Source organism: Esox lucius, chromosome 11, assembly GCF_011004845.1.
Source record: "Esox lucius isolate fEsoLuc1 chromosome 11, fEsoLuc1.pri, whole genome shotgun sequence".
NCBI classification, from domain to species: Eukaryota; Metazoa; Chordata; class Actinopteri; order Esociformes; family Esocidae; genus Esox; species Esox lucius.
In genome coordinates this window covers 41,642,206-41,651,565 of record NC_047579.1, presented here as the reverse complement: position 1 = coordinate 41,651,565, position 9,360 = coordinate 41,642,206, and positions in this window count along the sequence as shown.

Sequence of the window (9,360 nt, the reverse complement as noted above, 5' to 3'; positions counted from 1 at the left end):
GATCCATTGCAGGTATTAACATGTGAAGACTGTGGCCAACTGAATCTACTCATTGTGGATACGGCCCTGAGTTAATCACGCTGCTCAGAGGGAATCCAAATCCGGCTCTGATCCACGCTCTTGCAACAACTGGGTCTGTATCCAAAAACACATGTCAGAGAAGGTCCTGGGAATCCTGTTAAAATCAGTTGTAAGATTAAAAAAAGTCTGCCCATCTCGGAGTAGGCTTTAGGAGGACGTTATAAGACATTTCTTGGACCAAATCTGAACCAGTAGGAAAATGTTTACCTCATCTGGCGCTACTCCGTAAGTCGCTCGGGAGAAGAGTGTCAGCTAAATGATTAAAATGTAAATGTAATCCTGACAGTTTGAGGTATTTTCTCCATCGTTGCAAATGATGAGGAATAACTAATCCGGATGAGGAATCACTGCTGAACACAGAGTATTCCACTTCTAACAGCCCCAGTGAATCTTATTGTTAACCTATAAAGTTGCTGTGGCAAAGTGTTTGATAACATTTGCCTGACCTGATAGATCTTTGCATACTGTTATAAGGATTCATGCATGTTAGAATGCAAACCCTTTTTTTGCCCTTTCTAATATTTATAATTATGCGATAAGAACTCTGTATAAACAGTATAGCCTAAACAGCGGATAAGCACCTCTTTCGTCATGGATACCTTGATGAAGGCTCTTGTAGCAGCAGTGTGTTTTAGTTTTGCTTAGCCATAAATATTGTTCAAACAGGATGGGTACATTGCACTAAATCATATCAACACACACCTGTCAAACAGCACTGCATTTTGTTTGGCATAGTCAGTGTTGGCATTGAGTCACTGGCCCATAATGTTGCATAAACATTTGAAAGGTCTTATCAGTTTCAAATGACACAAAGTTTGGGTCTGGATGCTTTAGCAGTAAACAGTAATGAGTTTGTCTGGGCAGTGTTTTAGAATCATCCAAAAATCTTGAGCTGGGACTTTTTTTTTTACTCTCATAACCAGTTTTAACAGGATTCCAGGGTCCTTCTCACAGAGGCGTTGTGGATGTGGCCCAGTTTGGAATCAGCCATTTTTGTCCAGTCAAAAGGATTTTGATACCCATGAAAATAACCCCTGGTTCTCCATCCTCTCTTTACAGGGATGAAAGTCCCTAATCTCTGGCCAAATAAAAACCAGACTTCAAAATAGCTGGATCAGCAGCCGCCACCGAGACGCACACAGCAACTCCAGAGTACTAGCAGAAATGCTTTGCTCTCACTTTCCTGTCCAAACACATTTTATCTCCAGTCTCTCTTCTCCACTCCTCAACGCACACAAAAAACACACGTACGAACACATGAACAAACACACAAAGAATGACACAAGCAAACATACACACAGGGGGGTCGAGAGGGATGTCAAAATGATGTTTTCCAAAACATTTCTGTGTCTGTCTCTATCAGTAACTGCTGTGGGACCAGGGGTTTGTTCGGCTCTGAGCTCTGACAGGACTCAGAATGCGGAAATGCAGAAGCGTCATCCGTAGGGATGAGGATCTACAGCTGTACCTCATGAGGTGTGCGTGTGCTTGTGCGTGCGCAGGTCTTCCAAAATGCATTATGAGTTGTCACATTGTACTTTCTGCCACCGCCGAGATCAGATGTATAATAGTTACAGAAAGAGACCAGATGTAGGGATTGAATGACAAGGGGAGGTGTCTGTGTGTGTGTGTACACGCGTGCATGTGCGAATGCGTGCGTGAATGCGTATAGTTATCTCGTATGTGCAGATGAGAATTTGTGTCTGTGTCCGCGGGATGCAGCGCTCTCTCAGGCCAAGGACAGAAGCGTGATGTGAAAGGGATTATGGGTATTCTGCTCCCAGTCCCTGCGGCGGTCGCTGAACATGCTGGCAAACTTTCAGCCATGTAATTAACATTCTTAACGTGTTTAATTAAGCCAGCACAGTTTGTGAAATTTTTGGGGGCCATGAAGTAGCTTGGATTGACACCAAAACACTAGAGGAACTTAGCTGGGGAGACGTTTCATTGTTACACATTGTTGATGTCTTCTGTCATAAAACACCAGTAATAATAACACTCATTATTATTACTGATCACACCACACGCCTTACTTCACCCAAATCACAAATTAGAGTGTTCTAAGAGGAATTCAATTAATATGTTTTTGAGCGTGTATAATTAGATTCCAGCGAGGAGGACTCAGAGAGGATGAGGGAGGGGACTTTTTCGATTGTGGTGCCACTCACTGGCCATTTATTAATGCCTGGCCAAGACTTTTTCTTATAATAATATATATTTTGTCCTCAAGCATTTGAATATCAATCAAGCCCTCATTCCCTAGCCAATCTCCTGAAACACAACGCTGACAAGAACAGTGACTGTTTGACCTTCACACACACACACATATACACATAGTAGCACTGTACTGTACACACAAAGGAGCACACTTGAATTGGCATAATTGTGCAGACACATGCACAACACAAACACACACTCATAGAGCCGTTGTACTGTCGTCTGTTTATTTCTTCAGTTCCTAAAGGATTTCTCCAGCTCCTGTAACATGTCAGCTGAGCTTGAGTGAGCAGGACTGTTGTTTTGGATACGGTGGCTTTGGCCCCCGGTGTCACGGCGTCTTCCAGAAACCGTCCCTCCCTCCCCAGCCATACCTGTATGAGAACAATACACTCCTAAAAACAACAGCACACATCACTATCGCTTCTAACCAGAAACTGGATTACACACATACTCATTTGCATGGATTTCTATACTCCAGAAATAATAATAATAATATAGGATGACAAATAAAGTACAAATGAAGACAAAAGGAGACGTTAATTTATGGAAAGCTCTGTTCGACTGCTTTTATGTATACTTAAACCGATCCTATATTAACCCCCCAAACCCACACACACACACACACCACTATCAGCCCCGTGACTATCCCAGGTGTGGTATGCAGGGTCGGGGGCAGCGCTGCTTTGAGGTGAACTGAAAGCTGACCTCGGTGGTGTGGGCTCTACAGGGAAATAGAGAGGGAGAGTGAGGGTTTGAAGAAAGAGGAAGAGGTGAGGCCAAACTGAAGAAGTGCCACAGAGAAACAGCTCAATCGTAGTTCTACTTATGCTGTCTGGTTACCAGGGTGATGAGAATGGCAGGAGAGAGCAGTCGTGTGGCGGAGTGAATCCTCTGCTCTTACCGAAGACAGTTTGGTCTTTGAAGATGTCCTGTCTTTTCATTCCCTTTTTTTTGTCTCAATTAAAATCTTAAAGGTTCTATTCAGTCTGTATGGCTGTAGCTTTAAAGACTCTAGGAGACATAAAGCTGTATGGCTGTAGCTTTACAGATTGCTCTGTAGAAACATATAGGAAATTTCCATTTAAGCCGAATGCAGTGTCTGCTAATGCATGAACAATAACTTTAAAGTAAATAGTGGGCAAAACAAGTCTTTAAACTGTATAACTGTTCAACGCACCTTCCAAAAATGAAACAATTCATTTTCTTCAGTTCATTTTCTTCAGCTTCTGTCCAAAATCAAAGCCTCTGAAATGACATCATCAAATTGTACACAGCAAACCCAATGACCTGATGTTAATAAAAGGGTGACATGAATCTGACTTTCGCATATACCTCTCAGAACAGATGCTAGAGTGATGGAATCAGCTAAGATTATTTCATCTCCACAGTATTAGCAGCTAACATCTTGCTAATAACTAGTTAACAAGGCTGGCTTTAACTAACTGGCAAGATACAGTGGCAACCAGAGCCAAACAACAAGCTACCACAGAAAACAGTTACTTTTACAGGCAAGATACAGTGGCTAGCATAGCCCAAACAACAAGCTACCACAGAAAACAGTTACTTTTACTGGCAAGATACAGTGGCTAGCATAGCCAAAGAACAAGCTACCACAGAAAACAGTTACTTTACTGGCAAGATACAGTGGATAGCAGAGCCAAACAACAAGCTACCACAGAAAACAGTTACTTTTACTGGCAATATACAGTGGCTAGCATAGCCAAAGAACAAGCTACCACAGAAAACAGTTACTTTTAGTGGCAAGATACAGGGGATAGCAGAGCCAAACAACAAGCTACCACAGAAAACAGTTACTTTTACTGGCAATATACAGTGGCTAGCATAGCCAAACAACAAGCTACCACAGAAAACAGTTACTTTTACTGGCAAGTGGGAGTAATTTCAATGTCAGTAGTGAATCACAGAAGGAACATTATTTCTGTTTTGGACTTCAGAAAGACACAAACTCTGACACCTTTAAATTGCGCTGTAAAGCTTAACTTCAGGACTTGTATCGAACAGTGTCCAAGACTCATTGTCAGTAATGGTCCTATCGTTTTTTAAGCATTGACATTACATTCCCATTAACAGTTCTAGTAAATATACACTAATACATCTAGCAATTTATCTGGAGAGATACAGCCACTGAGGCGCTGTAGTGTTTTTCTCTGTGCGGTTGTGGGGATGGCAGGGCGGAGGGCGGAGATTAGCTCCATTGTTGTTGGCATAAATTGCTTCGGCCAGCCTGGCTGCCTCTCTACTGGGTAGCTCTCTCCTGTTGATCGATCTAATCCTCTGCCATAATGAGTTTCTCTCCCCGACGGCCTGAGTGGGGTGGGCCACACAGAGAAAGAGGTGTGTGTGAGAGAGAGAAAGATCGAAAATGGAAGAAAAGAAACAAAATACATGAGGAGATCTCAAGTATTTGTTGGAGAGTGTCAGGTTCAAAAAGGAGAACATGATGTATCCAAGAGAGCAAGATGTCAGGGCCAAGTGAGAAAGAAACAGAGAGGAGAAGATGGAAATGAGGGGGATGAAATGAAAGAGTTGAGACTGCTGTGGTGATGTAGATCGGTGAATGACGGTTTTAGGAAGCAGGCAGACAGACAGACAGACAGACTGAGACAGACAGGGCGGACGGACAGACCTCCATAGAGGTGTTCATGGAGTAAAGGCTGTATGAGATGCTGCTCTACATGTCAAAGTCTCTATTGATGAACAGTTGTCCCTTAAATGGCCCCGATTCCATGAAATATACCACTTTTGACCAAAACGTATCCACAGCAAATCGGATGTGGTTTGGGAAATAGACAGTGAGTCATGCAGATGTGATTGTGATCCCGGTTTCCATTGCGGCCCAGCTCCAATTCCAGTTCTGACATTGTCCAGGTGAGACGTTTTTAACTCTCTTCCTTTTCTATGTTTGACATCCATCGTGTATCCATCTAGTCAGTTCATTCATATTCGGTTGAATTTGTGTTTCAATGAAACATTCTAGGCTTCCTGCATCTATGAAATGACATTATCTATGGGTATTTGCTCAAACCAAAATAAATAGATATTTCGTTGTTTTTGTTTTTCTCCCAACTCCTTTGCCAGCTCCTCATTCACCAAATAAAGTCTCTCTAATTTCCTCATTTCATTATGTTGAACTGTTGGTCAACAAAAGTTGCCAAGGTGAATGCACCAATTGACACTGACGCTTTATTTAGGCTGACAGCTAGAATTTCGTCCTGACGGGGACAAGGAATAGCCTGGTAAGACCTGAATCAGTGCAGTCAGTCAGGGGCTTTTTCATCATCTGCTTTCAGCTGGATCAAGGCCTCATCTACCACATCAGACTGTGTCATTCTCTCTTGCATCGCCTCAATGGTGAATGACAACAGAAACCAGATGCCTCTGGAATTCATAAACACCCCAGTGAATTTACATGGAAATGACCCCTGATAGGAAAGTGTAAACAAAATCAAGCCCCAGGGATAGGGTTTATGCCTGCGTGCTGTTGTCATCATCCATCCGTGTGTGTATCCGTGTGTGTATCTGTGTGTGCATCTGTCTGTGTGTGACTGTGTGTTTATGTGTGGGGAGGTCGGTTGGAGAAAGAAATGTCACCTCTCTGTGTTCAAGAGCTATGATGTGCAGCTTTTGGATTTCTCTGTTTTGATGTTGATTATCTTACTTAATAATGTCTCTGTTGTTTTCCATAACAAGTCTCATTCGAGCTCACATTGACTTTCTACAAGCAAGTGCAGAATCATGAACTACAGCTCATTAACTCAGCAAGCTGGTTTCTACACATAATGATATTTTGATTAATAAATTCCAACCCCAAAAAAATACATTTATGTCATCAAATGTAAAATTTGACACAATTTGTTAGTACATGTATAATCTAGTCTCTGGTAAATCAGTCTAGTCCCTGGTAAATCAGCCTAGTCCCCTTATAGTCTAGTCCCTGGTAAATCAGCCTAGTCCCCTTATAGTCTAGTCCCTGGTAAATCAGCCTAGTCCCCTTATAGTCTAGTCCCTGGTAAATCAGCCTAGTCCCAGGTTTAACCCTTATAGTCTAGTCCCTTGTAAATCAGCCTAGTCCCTGGTTCAACACTTATAGTCCAGTCCCTGGTAAATCAGCCTACTGTAGTCCCTGGTTCCACAATTATAGTCTAGTCCCTGGTAAATCAGCCTAGTCCCCTTATATTCTTGTCCCTGGTAAATCAGCCTAGTCCCTTGTTCAACCTTTATAGACTTGTCCCTGTCTTCATGTAAGTGAATATAAACTGATAGTTTGTGTGGTTCGGTGCTAACATTGATAACACCAGGGGTCCAATCACTATGGTAGTCACCTCAGACAGAATCAATAGGGGCCCTTGTCGAACCAATAAAAGACACTTCCCTCGGCCGTGCCGTGGCACAGTGTCATCTGCCTTTCTCTGCGCAACCGCCCAGTCTCATTAGCCTAACAAGCCAAGGCATTCAGGTCTGCTGACAAAACATGGCACATTTCTAAAATAACGCAACGAGGTGGGATCTTTTGACAGGCAGAAGTTTGGGTCTGGGTTACATGGGCGACACAGTAATCAAGTACAAACACCCGTCGCAGTTCCATGAGGCCATTATTTAATTGCACCCAGGATTTTCGTGAGCCTACGGTGTGGCTGGGTCCACTCTGATGTTCTCATTAAAGTTTTGGGAGGTCGACTAGATTGTGGCCTTTGACGGAGACCCTCCACTGTCACTTCCCCAGCCTCTCAGAAGAGGGCGCTTGTGTTGTCCCACAGGGGAGAAGACCAGCCCAGGGGGAGTTTGTCTATTAAACCGCTGCTGGAGTGGAGGCAGGGCGAGTCATCAAAAACAAAATCATGATCAAAGACTTTGTATCACCTGGTTGTTCCGATCTCAAGATGAAAGAGATTTGCTCTTAAAAGCTGTTGCGCTATTTCCTGTTGTAATCTTTTAAATATGCCATTACCTCGCATGGCAATGGTTTTGAGGCAGTTTGCCTGTGAATACACAAAACCCTTGAAACAATCTGGATGTTACTGTTTTTTTCCCCCTGCGTATCTAGTGTATCCTCAGAAGCCGTGAGGTTAATCCACTGTGCTTGGAGACCAGCAGCCCTGCTGTGTCATCACGGAGTCCATGCCAATCTTTGAGAGAGGAAAGAAGAGAGAGATGCAGCTGTCTTGGCCAGGCTACAGAGCCATGCTGAGCTGTGTCAAGCCAAGCCAAGCTGTCTGTTTACTGAACGACAACAGTCCCCGAATAACTAGAAAGTATCGGGAAGCAATAAACAGTCTGGGGAAAATAGAGCACCATTCATAAATCAGTTACATCAGTTCTACCTGTGTGGGAGGGCGGACATGAAAGGGCCCGGCCTACGCCCCTGGGGGTGTAACAGAGGAGGGAGTCATGGTGCTGTGGCCTGGGGTGTGGGGTATCGTGGCCCCCCGGCTCCGGGTCACAGAGTCTCCGGTCGCCAACCACAGCTTGTGTGTATACGACACCCGCGTCCTTGCCTTTGCTCTCCTGCGTCTCTGAATAAAAGCCCTGGTATCTTATGAATTTTAATGTCCACTCCTGCACTTGACCCACCAGCTCGTCTGAAAATCTCCAGCACTGAAACATTGACACACTTCTCCCAGGCTTGGGCCACCACGTCCAGGTAACGAAGGCGCCAGGGAGCACGGTGCTGTTTGCTAAAAGCAAGCATTCTGCTGAATTATTGAAAGGACGCTGAGATGGAGATGGGGTTTAGAGAGATGGAGGGCAGAGGACATTACAGAATAACACTGGAGAAACTCAGGGCAGCTACGTAGAAAAGCACTAGGGTACGTCTGAATACGGTCAAATGTATTGTCGATTCCATAAACTGACAACTCACAAATAAAATTTCCATAATATCCTTAGGTCTAAATTCTTTAAGCCAACAATCATAAAAGGTTTTACATTATTTATATTGTGTGATGTGTATTTTTAGATACACACAATTAGATTTGATAGAGGAGTGTTTATTAACTACCTGTGAATAGACAGGGTTTTCAAATGAAAATCGCACAAAATATAATGACTATAGCGACTATGCCTTCTGGTGAACTTTTAAATACATTACAAATGACAACAACCTTTTTTACAAATGTGTTACAATATATTTAGCTCAATATATTTAGCTCAAAAAAGTCAGAGACATTTAAGTTCAATACTTAAATGTCTATTTCTGAATATGAATCATTAACAGGGGAGGGTGTAACATCGATAACAGTCAGTTGTCCTGTAAAGTAATACAAAATTACAATCTTTAAAAAACTATTGCTATTGTGTGCAGCCCAGGCTTTTCTTTAAAATTGCAATCCATGTTTTGATCTAAGCCAAACTTTCAGACTTTTGATAATATGATCAAACTTTTCAACAATCATTCCCATTTCATGTAATATGCACAACCTAATTTGCTAATTTACTTCATTTCATTTCTTAAACATATCAGTATCCATCCATCCATCCATTTTTGGGGTATTCACTACCCCCAAGGGGTACTTTAGCCACACATGAAATGGACTTTATAGTGAGTTTGTCCATTCTGTGAGTTTGTCCATTCGGTATCTCCAAGCTGTAATCCCCTTACTATTTTGCTTTATTTAAATATAATATGTTTTCTGTTCTAAATTTGTCAAATAATGCAAACAGTTCAAACCTATCAAAAACAATATCAGGTATGTATTTTCATCAAACACTTTTTAGCTAAATGTCAGTTGAATATAAATCTACAGAAAGTACAATGTCATACCAGCAAAAAGTAATACCAGCAGATAGTAATACTACCAAAAAGTAATACCAGCAGATTGTAATACCAGCAGAAAGTAATAACAGCAAATAGTAATACTAGCAGATAGTAATACCAGCATATATTAATACCAGCAGAAAGTAATCCCAGCAGAAAGTAATACTAGCAGATATTAATATCTGCAGACAGTAATACTCACAACAAGTAATACCAGCAGAAAGTAATAACAGCAGATAGTAATACTACCAAAAAGTAATACCAACAGATAATTATACTAGCAA